General features: G+C 39.5%; 1 protein-coding gene and 1 long non-coding RNA gene across 4 annotated transcripts in view; one reads left to right on the forward strand and one right to left on the reverse strand.

The window, feature by feature from the left end:
• Nucleotides 1-3,663: 3,663 nt before the first annotated feature.
• On the reverse strand, nt 3,664-19,055 carry LOC146550761 (uncharacterized). The gene is made up of 2 exons (XR_014890164.1): nt 18,837-19,055; nt 3,664-3,851 (listed from the first exon to the last, which is right to left on the reverse strand). It is a non-coding gene; the product is annotated as an uncharacterized LOC146550761 (long non-coding RNA).
• pacsin1a (protein kinase C and casein kinase substrate in neurons 1a) overlaps nt 4,944-20,556 on the forward strand; it is a 33,950-nt gene continuing 18,337 nt past the window's right edge. Inside the window, exon 1 of one of the 3 annotated variants that reach the window (XM_085259848.1) lies at nt 4,944-5,120. The gene's annotated coding sequence lies outside the window, so the exon portion shown is untranslated. Of the gene's footprint in view, nt 5,121-5,160; nt 5,287-20,207; nt 20,461-20,556 lie in introns of those variants that run through there. The other 2 variants (XM_085259849.1, XM_085259847.1) reach the window with 2 other exon arrangements.

A 20,556-nucleotide genomic window follows, 5' to 3' on the forward strand; every position in this document is an offset into this window, starting at 1 on the left:
GCACTATATTACTTAATGAGCCATTATGCTCCACACATAATATATATGTGTGGCAGTAAGCTAATTATAAAACTATAGCTGCATAAAATGAGTGAAACCTTTCAAATTTAGTAGATGAAGTCTTATCATTCTTCATTCTAGACCACTAAAGCTGGTTTAAGAAATGGATTTATCTACATCAGTGTTACCTTACACTGATTACTAATGAGTGATATGATACATTTTGTGTGCAGGGATATTATATATTAGCTTTGTGTACTTTTGTGTAACATTTCATATTGCGTAACAGGAAGTGCCTTTTCTTTGACCCTCGCCTGTGGGATTAGTGGCAGTACCGCAGTAAATTATCTTATGCAATGATACTGCTCTGTTTGGTGGCTTCTCCTCTTTACATGTCCTTCTCAGCAGGCTGACACATTGTGAAGCCTTGGTGCATTTAAAGATGCATACGATTAAGCAGTGCCCTATAAATAATGTTGTTCAAATATACTCAGTGTTTCCCCTCAGAGTCAGAATGATGCACAAACAAGAAGGAAGGAAGCCCATAAAGCATCACCTACACTAGCAGCTGTAAGCCTTGGTGTCTGCACTGTGATTCGTCCTGTGCTCTGAGGCTGCAGTTTCATTGTTTACAGAGGATAAATATACACTTTCATGTTTACATTTAGACAACCATGACACATGACACAAGCCAGTGCAATACTGACTGCTGTCTGCCTATATTCCACGAAGGTCTGATATGCAGTCTTAAACATGTTACTCATACAGGCACGTTTGATTGTAGAATTGTTGATGGGCTTTATATGGCACCCTGTAATGAATGAACAGGCTAGGATTTCATTTGGGATAATCCTCTTCTTAAAGCATTTCCTTCATCAGCTTTTCACAGGCATTCCAATCAGCAGCCTCTGTGGAGCTTTCTTGATCAGCTTCATTTTGAGGAAAAAACAAGGATTCAAGTGACATCATTTAAAATAACAAGCACTAAGTAAGTAAGTAGCTTTCTGGCAAGCTAACATATTTGACAGCCTCTTGTTTTCTCTCCCTAATAGGGAAAAATGACAGTACCTCATCTATGGCTCAATACCCTTTTCACACTAGAACTCCATTGGTTTCTAAAAGAGAACAGAATCTACGGAGGTATCTGTTTATCAGATTTAATTCTGTAATATTTCGAATAACTTTGGATAAATGTTTGATTTGTGTTAAAGCAGTAAAGTAAAAGAGATTGTGCTATGATGCGATATGATGAATATATCCTGTGTAATAAGGAGGTACTTTTGCGGTAATATGGTGAATCCCTGAATGTCCTTAAAAGCTTTAAATGTACCCTCATTCAGTCAAGGGTAAACACTGAGCACTTCCTAAATAAATTATGCATTTGATTTCAAAAGCACAACAATTCTAAATTGGGAATTTCATCTGTACCTCTATTTAACATTGCCATGTTTGCTGCTTTATTACCTGGAGAAACTTTGGACTGGTCTAAATCAAAATCCACAAACTTATCAGTGTTTTTAAAGATAATGTGCATCATATAGATTAACTATTATTTATCATTTAACAGTTTCTACAATTATTATTACAATTAAATAGAACCTCAAAATGAAAAACAACAAATAAATTTAACACATTACATCATGTCATTCTTTAGGCCAAAATGCAGAAGCTGTGTGGGGAAGAATTTTGGCCCATTCTTCTTTGAAACATTGCTTCATTTCATTGATGTTTTCAGGCATTTGTTTATGCACAGCTCTATTGAGATTCTGCCACAGCATTTCAGTCGGGTTGAGATCTGGACTTTGACTGGACCATTGCACCTTGACTCTTTTTTTCTTTTTCAGCAGATTTCCTTTTCAGCTTGGGATCATTGTCCTCTTACATGACCCATATGAGGCCAAACTTTAGCTATCAGACAGTTAGCTTCACATTTAACTCTAGAATATTTTGGTAAACATAGGAGTTCATGTTTTCTGAGTACAAAAACAGCCCAAATCATCACCCCTCCACTGCTGTGCTTGACAGTTGGTACAATATGTTGTTAATATTCAGCTTTTTGCCAATTATGGCACAATGCATTATGGCCAAACATCTCCACTTTGGCTTCGTCTGTTAAAAGGATGCTGTGCCAGAAGTCTTGTGGTTTGTTCAAATACAACAAAACGAAGCTGTGCTGACTTGAAACTGTTCAGTTTTTTCCTCTTGTTTCTCACTGTACAATGATGGACTTCAGATGTTTCCAAATGGCCTCATGACCCTGTCCAAACGGAAATGCATCAACAATTGTTTCTTTAAGAATATTGGTGTTATCTTTCCTCATTGGTGTTGTGTTGAAAACACCTGAACACTTCTTTTTTTCATAGGAATACTCACACATGCCGAGGATCAAGTGCATCTGGTGTGACCTGGATGCTTTTTGACCTCTTAATTTCCATGGAAACAGTGAGAGTCTACGTAGCTTTTGTGTTATGCGTTATGTGTTATAGCTTTATAAATAAATAAATTATATCTCTATATATCTATATGCAGATAGATAGATAGATAGATAGATAGATAGATAGATAGATAGATAGATAGATAGATAGATAGATAGATAGATAGATAGATAGATAGATAGATAGATAGATAGATAGATAGATAGATAGATAGATAGATAGATAGATAGATAGATAGATAGATAGATAGATAAAAGGCCTGGAGTTGATTTGAGGTGTGGTGCTGTCATTTGGTAAATTTTGCTGTGGATAGACAACATGTGGTCAAAGGAGCTCTCCGTGCAGGTGAAACAAACCATCTTTAAGTTCCGTAAACAGAAAAAAGTCAACCAAGAAATTGCTACAATATTTGGAGTGGCAAAATCTGCAGTTTGGTACATCCTGAGAAAGAAAGATAGTACTGGTGAAATCAGCAACACAAAAAAAACCTGGACGTCCATGGAAGACAACAGTGGTGGATGATCACAGAATCATTTCCGTGGTGAAGAGAAACCCTTCACAACACCCAGCCAAGCAAACAACACTCTCCAGGAGGTACACGTATCGATTTCCAAGTCTACCATAAAAAGAAAACTGCATGAAAGTAAATACAGAGGGTTCATTGCAAGATCCAAGCCATTCATAGGCCTCAAGAATAGAAAAAAAAAAAGCAAAAAAGCAAAACAACAACAACGAACATCTAAATAAAAAGCCAAGCACAGTTCTGAAAAAAACATTCTTTGAACAGACAAAAAACAAAATCAACCTCTACCAGAATAATGGAGAAGATATGGAACAGCTCATGATCCAAAGCATACCACATCATCTGTAAAACACGGTGGAGGCAGTGTGATGGCTTGTGTGCATGGCTTCCACTGGCACTGGGACACTGGTGTTTATTGATGATGTGACACAGGACAGAAGCAGCCTCTCACACTGTCCTTCAAGCATGTATATCATGTTGTTACAAATTTTGCACTGTCAGTAAATTGCCACTAGATGTCAGTAAGTAAATATGATTTAAGAAAATGGCGAATGGAGGGTGCACTGTTAATGTGTTGTGTAGGCTACGATTTAAGGTTTGGCATCAAACATTGCAGCTTTTGAGCCTTTTTATTTCACTGTTCAGACTCTGATCATTAAAACTAGGGCAGGAGCATGTGAGTGGAGTGATGAAATAGACAGTCTGTACTAGCTGCAATTTAATTACATCCTCAGTATGAAATCATTTCTCATTAGAGTCAGAACAAACAGCATCCGATTAATCTGCATGAAGGTGTTTGCTTCTCCGGCCACATCATCTCCATTGAAGCAAAGGGATTGTCTCTTCACCCTGTTTGGTTTTGGGTATCTTGAGGGAATTTTGCTACACCCAGCCTTGAAAAGAATAGTACGACAAACAAGCAAAGAAAAGAAAGTTAACAAATAGATCCTTGATTCAACAGAGATTTTTGCTGATATCTAATTGTTGTGTTTCCATTTGTTTCTGTAAGAAACTGGTCAGTTAGTTTCATCTGTTACACTCTTGTCCATAAGAGGCTGAAGGCAGCTGGTGCCGTGTCTCATGGAATCCATTAACTCAGAGTGCAGTTGTAATGGAAAGAGTCTGCACTGTGAGGATGTAATGGATTGTGAGAGAGTAATGGTTATATATACAGGACCTCAAATAATTAACAAAACAAAAACAAGGAAGTTCTTCAGGTAATGATTGATTGAAACTTTTTGTTTGTAATTTTTATTTGTGATTGTCACTAATGATGAACCAGCTTAAGTATTTTCCTAGTAGACTTCACCACATTCTCTAAAAAAGGTGTCCAATATTACCTGTCTGTGGATCAGTCACTGGTTTTCATTACTATATTTACTATGACTTTGGTCATTTTGTTATCATATGACGTCATTAAGGAAACAGTGTTTTGTTTTGGGAATTTTTTTGTGTGTGTGTGCACTCATATAAATCAGCAGGTGAATAGATTTTTCTTGTGTACTTGAAACAGTGGATGAGTCAGTGGGCTTGTCAGGAAGCCAAAGCACAAAAACACTCCATCCCCCTCCCTTGCAGCGTAGTGCAACGTGGGCGTGGTTTAAATGGAAGGCGGTGATGCCATGTCATACCACGTGCTTTCCCTATTGGTTGGGAAATGGAAGTTACATTTGGGGGGGTCTCCTCATTTCTTAAAAGCTTATAATTTATAAATGTGATATTATGCGTATTAGAATAACTTACTACTGGCTAATAATTCCATAGGTAATGGTTTAATTCTGATTTTAAAAATGAAATAATAAAAATATATCAATAAAAATGATTCGAGGGTGTATATCTAGTGTAAATTCTCGTAAGCCCACGTGGCCAGTGTTGGGAGATGGAATTTAAAAGCCGTCTTTTCCATCTTACATTTTCTCATTCGTTTCCCTTCTGTCTATTCCTGTCGTCCATTGAAAGGAAAAGCTGGGCCATCCCCCTCGACGCATGCCTGTGCTGTGGAGCTCCCCCTTGCTGCGTGCATCGTGATCTCGTGGATGCAGCGTCTTGCAGAGAACGCAGGGTCACCTTCTGTCACTGCAAGGGGAAATACTGAATAACTTGCAGTAGAGGCTATCGGGCAGTAGTGCACCTCAGCGGCAGCAGCAGGAGCAGCATCTCTGGTAAGTCAGTTGGTGTGTTTTGCTCTCTGTTGATGCCACATTGCTGCACTCGAAAGAGAAGCTGAGCATCCTTTTCGCGAAGGGCGACGCAGAGATAAAGGAGTCTCGCATCCTCTCCTGTCATCTGGATTAACTCTGATCCCCCTTCTGCTGCGACACTTGCCAAGTATTACAGATTCAGTAACAAATTTTTAGCTATGCATGCGTCATGTTACACGATGTGCCGTTGTTTGGGAACACCAAGGGTGAAGATGACCATCTTGCATCACCTAGAATTACTATTGCACGCGTTACCCACAAGCGAAACTGTATCATAGAGTCGTATATTATGGTTTTGCACCGTCAAGCTAATGTGCACCATTCCCTTCAAATTAGAGGATGGTGCAGGCTGTTTTTTTCCACTCTGCAGCTCTTCCTATTGCCCCACTGGCGGGCTGAGCAAAATTGACCCCAGCGTGCCAATTGTATCAGCAATGCAATACGGTTTGCTTAAATATTCTACAAGACATTAATACGGTTTCCATGCCAAGTACACTATTGCGGATGAAGACAGTAGCCAAGACTAAGACAGGATTGCCATTTTATGTTTATTTTCCGTGCGCCAAATTGGTAAACAAGACCAGGAATCTAAACTGCGTCGATCAAAGAAGTCGTATAATTAAGTGTTCTATCTATATGAAGGGTGCTTTGATGTGTGCTTATAAGTTGCATAGTAATCAAAAATCGCCTCGTTCTGTATTTTATGGTTTCTTGGCGAAATGGACGCAAATGCTCATGAGAACACTCCGCTCTGGCGTTATGTAATTGGTTGTCACAGCACAGCGAGGAGCCATCTCTAGCGTCATTGTTTTTCTCTCACAAACCAACAGCACCACAGAGGAGGAGCATCCTGTTTTCTACATGGGATTAGGTGCATGTGGTCTTTTAATCATTCATCAAATCTGCTCCCGCTGAAATGCATCCAGGCTTACAGCTGACTAAAGCGTCTCATAGTTATGCGTTTAGCAAAAGGCATGTTATCTTGTGCTGAGATGTGCCGATGATGATGATGATGAGGAGGATGATGATATGTTGCAGGGACTGGTTAATGGAAGCTGGGGCATCACATTCCCAAATCGTGTAGCTCCTGTTCCCCCCTCTCTTCAACCAAAGCATCCATTCCTGCCTAAAACCATACAGCTAGCTTTTCTGTGAGACTGCATGATTGATTAAACGGCTAACTTGTGTTTTGTTGTTGTTGTTGTTTGTGGTGGTGGTGAGGGTGTTCATTTAAATGAAATCCTCTAGAGTTAAATTCTTACGGTGGAGTAGCAGATGACAGACAGGTCACTTGTGTCCCCTTGCCTGTTTTGGAGCTGTCCCTGGTGCTGAATTTATTGTTTGCTGGAGTGCATTTCTGTCAGCATCCAAGGTGCCCCCAAGAGAGCTCGACACTAGGCTGCAGAGACGAGATGATGATACTCTCAGGGGGGTTAATGCAATTGTACTGCAGAAAGGAGAGTTAAAGAGTACCTGCTATTTATTAGCAGACTCTTAAGCTTTCACTGTCGAGACAAGTTGAAAGTGTATTGCTTGGAACTCTTGTGTACTTCAGCAAACTATCTATCTATCTATCTATCTATCTATCTATCTATCTATCTATCTATCTATCTATCTATCTATCTATCTATCTATCTATCTATCTATCTATCTATCTATCTATCTATCTATCTATCTATCTATCTATCAAACTCAGTTAACAAAGAATGATGGATGCTTTAAATCCATTTAAGGGCCTGTAAAATCCATATGTTTGCAGGTAAGAAACCTATAGTTTATCTATAGCATGTCATATATAAGGCACAAAATATTATTTTAAAACAGTCCAAATCATTTGAATGGTTTCACACATATTAAGGCTTGAATATGAGAGGAGAAAAACCATTTTCATTCAACTTTTAGCGAGATATTGCCCAGGTATGACGACATGCACCAAATGCAAATCAACTTAATTAGAAGGAAAAGTCTGCGTTAGAATGATATCCACAATTTGTGATGTGTGTGATGATGTTCTCTCCAATAGGAATTTTTGAAATACTCATATATATGTGTGGTAGACAATCTTGTTTGAACAGGCTCATTCTGTTGTTGTTTGCTGTGTATATTCAACACTGTACATTTTAGTTCTGAGAGTTAAATATTGACAAAATGATATGATGATGAAAATATGATGACACATTGCGAGCTATGATAAAAATAAATAAAAAGACAAGCTTACAAGCAGAGTAATTCCACTCTTTAAATCAAGCTGCTTTCTTTCTATATATGTGAGCTGTTAATTCAGAGATTATTCCGTGTCATGTTGAATTTCTAGAAATGTTTGCCCGCGCTCACTTCCCATAGTGTTTACAGTGTGTCTGCATTACTGTTCACCTTCTGTTTTCATGCTTGGCTTGTTTTGTTTTTGATTGTGGCAAACATCCTCCTGCTCAGGAACTATGTGTTTGAGTTTAATTATGATTTGCAATCATGTAATCAGTGGCTTGATGGGTGGTTTTCTTTAACCATTAACAGAATAGTTGTTATGTGAACATTTTATCAGGAATGCCCGTGCAAGCTTAACTAACAGTTTTAGGAAGTTGTTTTTAGATTGTTTTTAATCCAACTTTTGGCCTTGTCTGCAATGACTGGGAAAGGATTAACACGAGCGTGGGATTTATGAGTTGCATTGCAGTTAAAGCTATTGTCATTTGATTGTTTGTTCCTCTGTTTAATGTGGAATATCTGACATATGGGCTCTACCGCTCCCAATGGAGGTTTGCTTTGCTAAATGGAAGGGGAGGATCAATACAGAGTACTGCTGAATGCATTCCATGCCAATTAAAGGGAATTCGTTTTACTTAAAACAAAGCAATTTGTTTTCAGATGAGCTTTTATTTCAGTCAGTTTGTTTTTGATCTTTTATTACAAAATCATGACAATTTGTAGGCTAATGCAGGAATGGGTGCCGAACACTGATGCATTCAAATAGTCTGAAACGCTGTTCTGTCGGATCTGTTTCTGTCTGTTTAAATGTCTCACAAAGAGATGTTGTTGGTGACCTTTTTGTTGTTGTTAGTCTCCGGTGTTTCTGGAACAACGTAGGTGTGGGAAACAGGACAACGTGTGAAATAGTGGGGCCTTCTCTAATGTGTTTGCTGATGAAAGGGTTAAGGGCTGTTGTTCCTCTGTGAAAAGAAGAGATAGTGCTGTCTGACAAGGTGTGAAAAAAGAGCCAATGTAAGAACAGAGAGTCTGAAGGGCAGCCGGAGTGTCTCATTTCTCTCCGTGCAGAGGAGGACACACACCGGGAAGACTCCTGTCCTTGGCACAAGATTTATGACATTAGAGATTATCAAAAACATCTGCGGTGCTTTTCACACCACACAAGGATTCTCATTTTGTTTTTCTGAAGCTCTTTCCATGACTATGATTTTTGCTCAAATCCAGAGATATTAAGAAAAGCGAGATGCCATCATAGTGGAGTTGATTTTAGTTAAAGAAAAATTAGGAGGAAACAATTTTATCACACGTGTACATGTGAACAGGATGAGAAACACTACGCACATATCACTAGGTAACATTATTCTTGTTTATCCTGTGGTGGACCCTAATGAATTACATCGATGTTACCCGGAGTTGTTCATGCAGCGTCATCACAACATGTCGGCGTTTGCCTCCTCTGAGTCATCATCTTGAAGCCGTGGCTCACCCTGAGGCAGAGCATAGGCCCCAGTTTGTGTCGTGATCTTTTGGGCATTTCAAAATGGAGTCCTGGTGTGCACCTCCAGCGCACGAATCCCTGGAGTTTTATCAGTTCTGGTATGAATGGTTTCTAGATCAGTGGGTCTGTTGATGTTTTGATTAATAAGTGCATGGATGCAGAAGGTCGGGTGAGAGGGCTGAACACTAGTGGGTGTCTTCCTCATAAACATAATCACACAGAGAGAGAGAATAGGAGAGCCACATGTTTTTCTGTTGGTCATCTTAACTTGATACTATGTTTTCCGAGAGCAGTTGCCTGTTTTACACTCACTAGCCACTTGGTTAGGTACACCTTTCTTATACTGGCCCATCCTTTGGCCTTGAGAACTGCTCTAACTCTTTAAGGCAAATATTCAACAAAGTGCTGGAAAGATTCCTCAGAGACTTTGGTCCATGTTGACATGATAGCATCACACGGTTGCTGTAGATTTGTCAGCTGCAAATCCATGATGAGTGTCCACCACATTCCATTGAGATCTGGTGACTGTGGAGACCAATTGTGTAGAGTTAACTCACTGTTAACATGTTCAAGAAACTAGTTTGAGATAGTCGAAGTTTTGTAGCATGGTGTGTTGTCCTGCTGGAAGCTGCCATCAGAAGACAGGTACACTGTGGTCATAAAGGGAGGAACATTACCAATAGGGCATAAAGTGTGCCAATAATAATAATTTTTCAATTAGAAGACTTTGGAACTTGAGAAATATAAATACTCAGTTGAAAAGCACCAGTGGTCACAGTGAAGTGACCATGAATCAGCATTTTATAAGAATTTGAAGCATAACCAGCAGACTGCTTGCTGTTAGGCATCGAATAGAGCTGGCATTTCTCAGGCTGTTTCATTTGATGTGTGGGTTGCTTCATCACTTCTCTGCCTGAATTCAGTCGACCCGTCCATTACCTAAACTGCTTATCATGGTCATGGGATGCAGCAGCTCAGCTGAGCACACAGTGAGGGGTACACACAGAGAAAGATTCAAGCACACTGTGAAGCACAGATGATTTCCAAAAGCAATCACATTTTTGAAGAAAAGTAAAGCTGAATTGAACTACTTATAGCGTCATTGACATTGAGCATTGAATATTTTGGTATTAAAGACAAGGTGGCTGTACGATATAAGCACGATAGCATGATGCTGGAGCCAAGCTTACTGTTATTTTAATTACTAAATAATTAGATCTGTCAGCTATGGTGTTCAGACATTTCAAAAGGCTAAAGTCACATCCTCAAACTCTGTGATATTTCCTTACACCAGAATTTATTAAATGATTGAAAGCACCAAATTATCACATTTCAAGTTAGAACCGGTGGACTTTCAATATTTTGCTTGATAAATGGTCAAATGTTGTCCATTAATTTCCTCTCTGTGGAAATATTGACTGTGCCTGCATTAGCTGAAGCTTCACTTCTGTTTTTAATTATTAAGGTTTCACACTGGGTAGTAATTTGCTTTTTTTATATTTATACCTGGAAAAAAAAATACCGGCAAATGCCAAAGGAATAATTTGTGCATGGAATAAAATGATCTACTGAATGAAACATGTCAAAAATATGGTTGACCCTGATGAAGGCCACAAGCCGAAACGCGTTGGTCTATTATTAAAGATGTTCATCTTCCCTCAAGTGTTGCTGGAGTTCCTGCTTCGTGAAAAATATAGTTGAAAAAAGGTTTTAACACAATCTCGCTTACGTTATACATTGTTGTAACAGTAAACTTTGTTAACCTTTTTCTATAAAGTTAAACAGGCATACATGGAAAACAGCACTTTTTTAAGCTTGAAACTTAAATTTCAAAATAATATGAGTTAATTAGACACTGATGTAACCTGGGAAACCAACTCGGCTAAATTGGTGCTCAGCATTGTTTTTTTCTAAGACTCAGCATTATTGTTGAATTTTGTGTTCTGTGTGGGCCTGAGGCAGTCACACGTGTCAGTGACAGCAGAAAGACTTCAATCTGTAAAAAAAACAAAGCTGAACATATAAATGATCATTTGCATCAACCGATCCAAACCATATTGCAGATTTCACACCAAAATTAGTCATTTTTCCACACACCATTTTCATCACAGTTTACTATATTTGACTAGATTCTAATCATCCCAGCATTAATTATATTCAGCAGGTGGTGCATTAGTGGTTAAAGTGTACAAAAGAAACTGGTATTATTAAATATACCCCATTGCTCTATGCAGAGTTTTATAATCTCTCCATAACTGTGATAGTTTAAACTGAAACCCAGATAATTTCTTAATAACCTTCTGCCATAAAGGTGACTTCTGTTTTGACACACCTGGGGTTGATTTTCATTTATATTCCAATTAGGTGAAGTAGCAGCACTTTAACCAGCTTCCTGTTAAAAAAGAAAAAGAAAAAAACTCATGCTTTGTTTTCCTGCAGGGGACCGACAACTATCTCTCTCTTAGGTTTATGGAAATCTGACCTCCCATTGGTGGAGAAGGTGAGTTGTTCGTGTTTGTGCCAATTGTCCTGTGTGCTGGAAGCTAAGTTTAATCTGAAGATGCGGATGGATGTCAAAGGGACGATGCCGAGCACAGACCCACAGATCTGAACAGTTTTTTTTTATGTATAATGCTAAATGCACCACTTGAGTTAATTAATAGCTCTTTGACACTGGTGTTAATATTTGATGAGACTGTCGCAGCCTTTTTATGGGCAAACTGAAGGTCAGGTCATCTTTGTTGCTTATTGGAGACTTTTAAATTGTATTATTCCGTAAGTGGTGCACTTTGTGTCGTGTACTGCATGATTAGATGTAGGATTACAATGCAATTAAAGGGTTGGATTTCCGTTTCCTAGCTACTCCAACAATCAAACTGACTGACTTGTACTCTCTATGGTAGCATTAATGTTTTGACTCAACATATTCTCGTGTTCTTTTCTTAGAAGAGATTATCTCAGATTTTATTTTTATTATCTCACTAGGAGTAGATTTCCCCGTCTCACAGGAAAGACTGATTACCCAGGAGGAGCTATTGATTTTCCTTGTTTGATCTCTTTGTTCTGTGGGCATTGGGACAGAATTTCACTGCGCCGGGGAGGTTAAGCATCTGTTTGATGAGCACAGTCTGGTGTTTGTATATGCAAGAAGGCTCATCGGAACATGATGGCCCAGCTCAGAAAGGCTTCTCCAGGGATGTTGTGCAGTTTGGACTAAGTCAAAGCTGGGTCAGAAGAACCTATATAGATTGTTTTTATTAGTAAACAAAGTATCCTGGAATATGTAGCACACATAGAAGATCATTGACACATTTTTTTCTCATTCTTTCATTATACCTGTTAGCTTTTCTACTTTTTCCCATTTAAACCACGCTCTCTTTTTCAGTGTTACTACCGTCAAGCTACATTTTTGCTTTGTGTCAATTCTTCTTATATGATTTCTATTTAATTAACTGCCTTAAATTAAAATGTCCCTATTTTGTTCAGTATTTCATAATCAGGAAGTGACCTACACCATAGAAGACTTTTATAAAACTCTATCCAGTCTGTATCCAGTCATTATTCTGTCTGTATGGGCAAAATGGATTCATGTTACTCACCTGCTGCTTCCTTATTCACAAGGGGTCACCACAGCAGGTACCTCCACATGTTTGATTTGGCAGATTTTTACACCAGATGCCCCTCCTGACACAACCCCAAAGGGATTTGTGTCTCCTCCTGATATCAAGGTGGGATCTTTTGCTTGTTAGGTGAATGTGTAAACCACTAGCATTAAAGCCCTAATCTTCTTTATTCATTGTATTGTCTGATCTCAGCCACACCCTTTAGCAATGCCTGTAAACCTCTCCTAATTTCAGATTTAAATTTACACTTGATCACTGTTTCCTGCTGGTGGCAGCTACCACCAGGATTCATATTTTTCTTTCTTCCACATTTAGCAACCACCAGTTTTGCCTTGGCTCATAATCAGACATAAACATGAAGCACTTTGTGAGCCAAACTGGCAATGCTTGTTGTCAATACTTTTGATAAACATTAACAGAAGACAGTGCTATGTGCCAACTTTAAGCAATCATATTTCAAACCACAGCTGCTGTTTGCCATGGTCTGAAATTGTGAAATCTGATCAATTAGTTAGATTAATTACATTTTCGTTTCACTTGACAAATCACATTTTTAAGTAGTCAAACAGGAAATGAGCTGACTCTGATCCACCAAGTCGTGGTCTAAATTTTTGCAACTCAGGTCTGGTTTGTGTATCAGATCTTCAGTCCCCAGCTCTCTGACTGGACACATGGGGAGATTTGTGAGTGTGTATAAATAGGAATGTAAAGTGATTACACAGTGGACAGTGACACATCTCTGGATAAACTAGTGTTGCTTATTTTCTCCTGTCAGTTTCCTGCTGATATGATTATAGGAAAGGTCGTTTCAGTTGCACTGTCTCTGACTACAGATGCATTTTAAAACTTTAAATTAAATTCAAAGTCTTTCGAGAAGCAAATCCTTTTACTCAGTTACCCGTAGTGAAACACATCTGTGCACTTTGGGGGCCAGAAACTGTTGTTTTCACCCTCCATACCTTCTCTAGCCCCTCTGTGAGCCCTTGGTTTTTCTCAAGCTTCTCATGTTCCTTCTTACTGATCTTGCTATCACTTGGTATAGCTATGTTATGTGCATATGTAGCTTGGTGTAGTATGCATCGTCCTGCATATTATTCCAGCCACTGGGTTCTGGGGTCCCATGTATGCCCTGCCTGCTAGTATATTACACCCTGCTGTTATGTGCTGGATTGTCTCAGGGGCATATTTGCACAGTCTGTACTTGGGGTTTTCCCTGGTGTGGTAGCCCCCAGTGTAGCATCCCTGGCTGAATGATGGTCTCTTATACTGATGCTTCACAGAGGTTTTATTGGAAAAGTTTTCATTGAAACGTTCAGTGAAGACACCGTAAGAGCTAGGAGCAAAACAAAACCAACAATATTACTACCATAACATCAAAATATCAAGGAAACAAATTTCTCCTGCTAACATATAGCATACACATCAAATTTACATCACTCAATTCAGGCAGTGCAAAGGTTAATCTAGTCTTGCAGTCTTGAGTGACTGCCCTATCTACTAGGAGCTGGGGTTTTGCACTTCTGGTGATTCTGTTCTGGTGTTCCTTTCTGGGCCCTGTTCATGTATTGAGCCATGTGCCTGTTCATCTTAGCTGGTAGGATGTCTGACAGAAGCTTCCATGTTGTTCTGGGGCACGTTATTGGCCAGTAGTTGGATGGGACCAGTCCCTTCTGGAGATTCTATAGGGATTAGGACTGTCCAACCTTCAGTTAGCCATTCAGAGTGTGTCTCAGCCATTCAAATTGTAGGGGTCACTGCAGTTGTAGGGGTCACTGCATCGAGTGCTCCGATTACCAACTGTTGCCCTTGTCTTCCACACCATCTCTAGCTCCTCTCTCAGCCTTGAGTATTTTTCAAGGATCCCCATGTTCCTTCTTCTTAATGTTGGTATCATTTGGTATACATCTTCCTCTGTCTTCCTCTGCTTCTGCACCATCACTATGCCCCATTGTTTAGCCATCTACAGTATGCCCATCTGTATCTTTCTCTCTCTCTCTCTCTCTCTCACTATACATATATATAGATAGATATGGTTTATCAAACTTGAAGTATCGAATTTAAAATAATCTGCAGCACACTCACCCTCTCTGTAATAACTGCACCTCCCACTCCCTCTTCTCACAAATGCACATAGACACATACAGACATTGGTTTGAAAGGCAGCCCATCAGTATTCAGAGCAGCATCTGGCAACTAAATGATAAGAAGGCGGAAAGCTGGTAGGTTTAAAGAGCTACATTCCCAGATTGATTATTGCCATGCTTATTTATTCACTGCCTTCCTCTGTTTCTTCTAACTGCCTGGACATTAGCAGAAACTGGACTGGAACCAGAGGCCTTCATCCTCTCTAATGCAACATTCAGGCACTGCTGCATGTCTGCAGTTCATTTCTTCATCACACCCCATGACAACATGTCTGTCTCCCCCTCCTCGACTCTGTTCTGCTTCTCCTGTCCATCTCTCTTCGCCCTCCCCTTGTCGTTTTCCCTCTTATTCACCACTGTCACCAGGAGGCTTGTGGCAAGAGGCTTGATAGTTACATAACCACTGCAGCAGTGCTCCGGACACTGTGATAAATCACAATGCTTGTAGCAAATGTGTGCTTGTATTTGTGTGTATTTCTATATGGGCTGACGAGTGTGAAATGAATCCTTCTGCCAAAAAAGCATTTGAACACTGGAGACCTCTGGGAGACCTTCATTCAGTTGTCCCTTCCGATCTGCAGACGATGATGAATTAGAGAGAAAATAATGAATACTTGACCCCTACAGTGAGGAGATCCTCCAGTGGCTGTGTGCAGTTTGCGGTCATGGTTTGGGTCTGCTTAACCAGGAAGGGTTACTAAAAATAAATAAAGCTTTTCTCCATTCTATGGGAGTAGTCTCTATCAGGACAATGCCCCCCACTAGCACTCACTGAATGGCTTGCGGAGGATAAAAATGAATGAATCGTTGCTAAGGCCTCAGCAATCACTGGACCTCAACTCAATTGAGCATCTATGGTGGTTTTAGGATCAACTAGTTAGACAGTGATGTCGCAACACAGAGGAGAGGACTCGAATGCAGACACCAGGCACAAACCCAAGATCAAAATCCAACCAACTTGGAGAACCGTGAATAACCACTGCATCACCACGACAACCGTGGACATCTGACTGTCAGTGTTTAATCATTGTTTAGTATTTAAGTGCTTGGTTAGTGGTTGATTAATTCCCTTTTTGAAACAGATATTTTTCTTTGCTAAAAATATTGTTAATAGCTTTTGTTTCTTTTGTGCTTTGCAAATTAGTCTCACTGAGAGAGGCCATTACCTTCTCTCTGTGGTGATATTGAAACTACGTGCAAACGATTGAACCCGAATCCTGTTTTAAACTGTTTGAAACTGACACACAGTTGGCTGTCATATAACAGGCAGCATTGGTATGTCAGCATCTACCCCTCTCAGTCCCTAACAGCTCCATGTGACCTGTAGATGGCAATAACCTCTGCCCTCCCTGTGGGTGGGGGAAGAGAGAGAAAAATTCCATATAAAATCACTGTAAAATTGTAATAATTCTTTTGCATTAGTCACATTTCACTGCTTAGGAACTACTGTGTGAGCTTCTGTTCCGGTAGCTGAACAATAAAAAATCTGGCTGATTCACACTATTATGCACACAATAGATATTGATTTAAAATCATATAATCCATCCAGAAGTTATGCAGAAACTGTATTCTTGTGCAATAGCACAGAGCACATCAGATAGCTGAGTCATCCCGTGCATGTTTGATGACCCGTGCAGCTACTCTGCACAAGCAAAGGCCAGCAGGGACTTAGATTTTACTTCATAGTATGTAGCTTCTGGGATCAGATAAAGAAATCTGAAGCTGGTGATAAGTAACTGCTCTGCGGTTATGAACACAAATTAATTGGAAGAATATTTGATGAGTTTGATGCTGGTGACAGATTGAAAGCAGCATTCTGTTGCTTCAGGGTATAAGAGTCAGGTCTGCCCTCATCACAATAGGTTAGGATGAAGCAGATTCCTTCCTTCATTACTTTCTGGTAGTTATTTTGTCCCCAATAGACAAGAGATATTTTGCTTTCTGATTTTATACTTTCTGATGAAACTATGAATGAAACATTGCTGGTGTTTAGCCACAATAAGAACACGATAGGGTCGATATAACCTCAAAATTTTATTGGAGTAATTCAAGGACCTTTGCAATGATGATATTATGAAATACTATGAAATGTTTTATCTTTGACTGCAGCTCAAAGGCAGCAGCATTAATTAGTGCAAACAACATGAAGGGCATTTCTGTCCTTCTTTTCCAATTAGCGACTCTCATTGATGGCAGACTACCTCATTCGAAGTGTGAATCTATTGCCTCAAGGTGCCAGCAGCAGCATTATAGTGCAATAGTAATGACCAAGCATTATATACAGTGGCTCAGTATAAGTCAAATGTAAGTACAAAAGTAACCTAGGTGGTGTTTTTCAGTTGAAATGTGAAGTAGAAAAGAATTGTTTAGTTTCCTTTGTAACTCTTCAGGATCCTGAAAAATATTGTCATCTAATAAAATTAAAACCTGAAAAATATTTTCTACCTGGGATATTCTATCTTGGCTTGAGTGCTTTACCCGGTGGCTTAAAGCACTCCTTTACCACCATGTAACTTCATCCACTGTTTCTTCTTTATGTCACATGTAGTGCATTTAGCAAGTGTTCCAGCAATGCTCGGTGGAGTCATTGTTTACATTGGGGTTGTGCATCACTAGAATTGCCTCCTTAATAGCCCAGTTGTGCTTGAAGTAGAGAAGCAAGTTTGTTGGTACCAAGTGTAGCAGAAACAGTATTCTTGCATATTTTTTGCCAAATATTGGCTTTTGGTGAAGGTTGTTGAAGTAGCTCCTTTTTAGGTATTAAATAATCATTGGGGGGCATGCGTTGTTGTTGTGCCCGACAGGAAAGGTAAATGACATTGTGATTTGACACTGGCTAAGTTGGCTGGCTAAGACTATGTTTCTTCCAGGCTGAAAAATTGTTGTTTCTAGAAGAGTACTCCTAAAGAGTTTATCTTGTACCATAATAAAGTTGATACTTGTGCTTTATTTTATTTTGAAAAATATGCTGATAGCTGTTAATTCAATTGTAGTTCAAGTCTAGTCAGTTCAATTTGATTGGTTATGAGAATCAGAATCCTTTACTAATTGTGTGGTTAGAGTTGCTACAAGACAATAAGAACAGTAACAGACTGAACTAAATTAAACAATATATAAATATAATTAATTAAATAATATATTTACAAGGCTTACTAAACACTCGATTTGATTGCAGTTTTAGTTAGTTGTGTGAAATGAGAAGAATCGGTGCGATAAAGTTAGATCTCCGACTCGTGAATAATGCCCGTTATCCTTGTAAATGACAGAAAGTTAGCTCTAAAATTCCACAATGTAAATAAATAAGTAATTGTCTTTCTATAGCACATGTAAAACCAAAGTGCTTTACAATAAAACATAAAGGTGTTCTTAAAAAGTCATGCTAAATACACTTATACTATATACATTAAATAACACAATAACCTGTTCAACCACAGTTCCAGAGATTAGCAGCTTCCAAAAGCTTGACAAAATAGTACATAGTTTCACACGGTACACTAGGTTTACTAATACTAAATTCTGTTACAGTAAAAAAGTCAGTTTAGCAAAAAATAAACACCAGTAATTCCACATCACATCTGACTTTATTCCTGGAAAAATCTGCCACTTTAGCTATCTAGCATTGGCACTGTCAGTGACACATAGCTGAATCTTTTTCAGTGCTCTTTCCATTTATCATATAGCCCCAGGATGGATACACTATATAAGTATAGTGTGCCATTGCCAACATTTTGAGCACTGTGAGTACACAGCCCACGTATTCCAATGTACCTTCTAAGCCATACTTGTCAGTGTCTACATACTTAAGCTTAAGATATGCATTTTCAGACAAAGCTCCAGTTTTGCAAAGACATCAGCAATGCAGTAGCACATGTCTGAGTGATGTTTACGTACATAAGAACAAGAATTTGTACATAAAAAAATGTTTGTGTAGCTCATCTCTGTCATAATTTTCCTCCTTTTCGTCAGAAGGAAAATTCTGTTAATATTTTGCAGTTTCAGCTGCTTTTTTTTCCAGTGGCCATGTTAGCCGTTAGCCAAAACAGTGGAACATGAAGGGTGTTTCATCCCCAAATACTGCTGCACACTCCCCATTTGGATCAACATGTCAGTTTACATTTGACTCTCCTATTCCATGCTTCAGCGAGCGCTGCTAGGGCTCACAGCATTTTATGTTCAGCTGATGAATACGAAATAAGACTCTCCTCACCTTCCATCCTCGCTGGTTTTTCCTCCCTTCCTGTTTGTCTTTCAGTCTATTGCTCTGCCTTGTTTTGCGTGCTGTTTCTTTAAGGTCTCTTCTCTCCATTTCAGTTCAGTGCACCACTGGTCTCCTCGAGTTACCCTCTTGTGTACACTGGCGCTAACACTCAGGGACTTCCTACAACTTGGCTATTGGATGGACAGCTGACAGAGCGTCACTGAACCAGCCTTCTTGCTTTTGTCTAAAGCATCGGTCACATGGCTGGCTTATAACGACAGCCTCGGCTGTTACGACGTGTGTGAAGTCTGCACTAGGCAGCTCTGTCTCCTGGCAACATCCACCAGCCTGCTTATGCTGTGCTGCACCGTGAGATGAATCACATCTTTGTACCGTCAGCTGCCGTTCTGGCTCCGTGGCTCTCTCTCTATTTCGCTCGAGAACAGCCTAGCTGCTTGACCAGCCCCTCACTTTGTCCTGACCGTGCTGTACTTTCTCCCAGCCTTTGTCCCTCCTCATTTCTCCTAACACATCCCTCCCTATCTCCATCTGGAGCTCCATCTCCTCCTCTTCTCTTCTCCTCATTCTCAGTCCACGTCACTCTCTCTCTCAGTGAAAGGCCTCCCTTTCTTCTCATGCGTCCTCTTTTACTCAGTCAGTAGAAGGGGATGGCATGCTGAGCTCAATCAAACACAGTCAACAACCATAGTTTAACAAAAACCAACTGCATATGAAAACACAAGCTGCTGCTTTTATTAGTTTCTTCGATTTAAGATATTAGTCGTTTTTATTACTGTAGAGCGCGAAACTGTTACTGAATTCATTTCGGGTAACCAACTTTGCCTTTCTGAAATGCCATTGTCTATATTCAGAGTGGAAAGAGATGGCTTGGTAATGTGCTGGAGTAAAGTTAGTTCATCTCGCTGAAATCTTCTTACTGTAACAAGCTTACATGTTTGCTGTGGTTCCCATTCAGTGCTTTAAAAGGCTTGTCAACACTGGGCCTTCTGACTGCATTAAGAACATTTGTGACACTTGGATCAGCAGTTTTCTTTAATTCTCTTGGAAGCAGTTTCTGCTCATGAGGTACAGGCTGGTTTCACGTGTGTTATGTTACTGTAAACAGGAGTGCTGAGCCATGGTGTGTCAGCAATGCATTTGTAATGCTGGTAAAAGTTAACTCCTTGGGAAAAAACAAAACAAAACTGACAAATGTGGAGTCTCACAATAGCGCTGTCCTGTTGGTGTACAATATATGTTTCATCAACAATAAATTCCTCTTCACACTTCTCGTCTTTCTGTCTCACTTGTCCTACCCGCCTCTTTGCTCTTCTTGCTCGTGAACTCCCTCCCCCTCTAAAGCTATTCAAATGGCACACTGCGGGATTATCCCTCAGCCTCTGAGACACGCTGGTTTGGTCAGACTTATCGTCCTCTCTGGGTTTACTTTGGCCACAGAGGTCAAAGCTGCAGAAATAAAATTTGCAACATATCGTTTATTGTTTTAAGAGCTGATGTAAAGGACATATTTGGACTACAGTTTAAGGAGTTTGCTGTTTTAAGGAGCTGCGCTGTGTTTTCAAATTTGGATATTGGTTTTCTTTTTTCTTTTGCAGTGATGGAGTCAAACATGGTACGTGAATATGCAGAAGGCTGGATTGTAGCACTCAGTTATGTCCTTTTTTTGTCCACAATCAAAACAGGTTTCAAAAACATTAAGATTACAAAA

The sequence above is a fragment of the Mchenga conophoros genome, linkage group LG20 (genome assembly GCF_057382185.1).
Source record: "Mchenga conophoros isolate Kocher_MC1m ecotype Shallow Benthic linkage group LG20, M_conophoros_male_GT1.1, whole genome shotgun sequence".
Lineage (NCBI taxonomy): Eukaryota > Metazoa > Chordata > Actinopteri > Cichliformes > Cichlidae > Mchenga > Mchenga conophoros.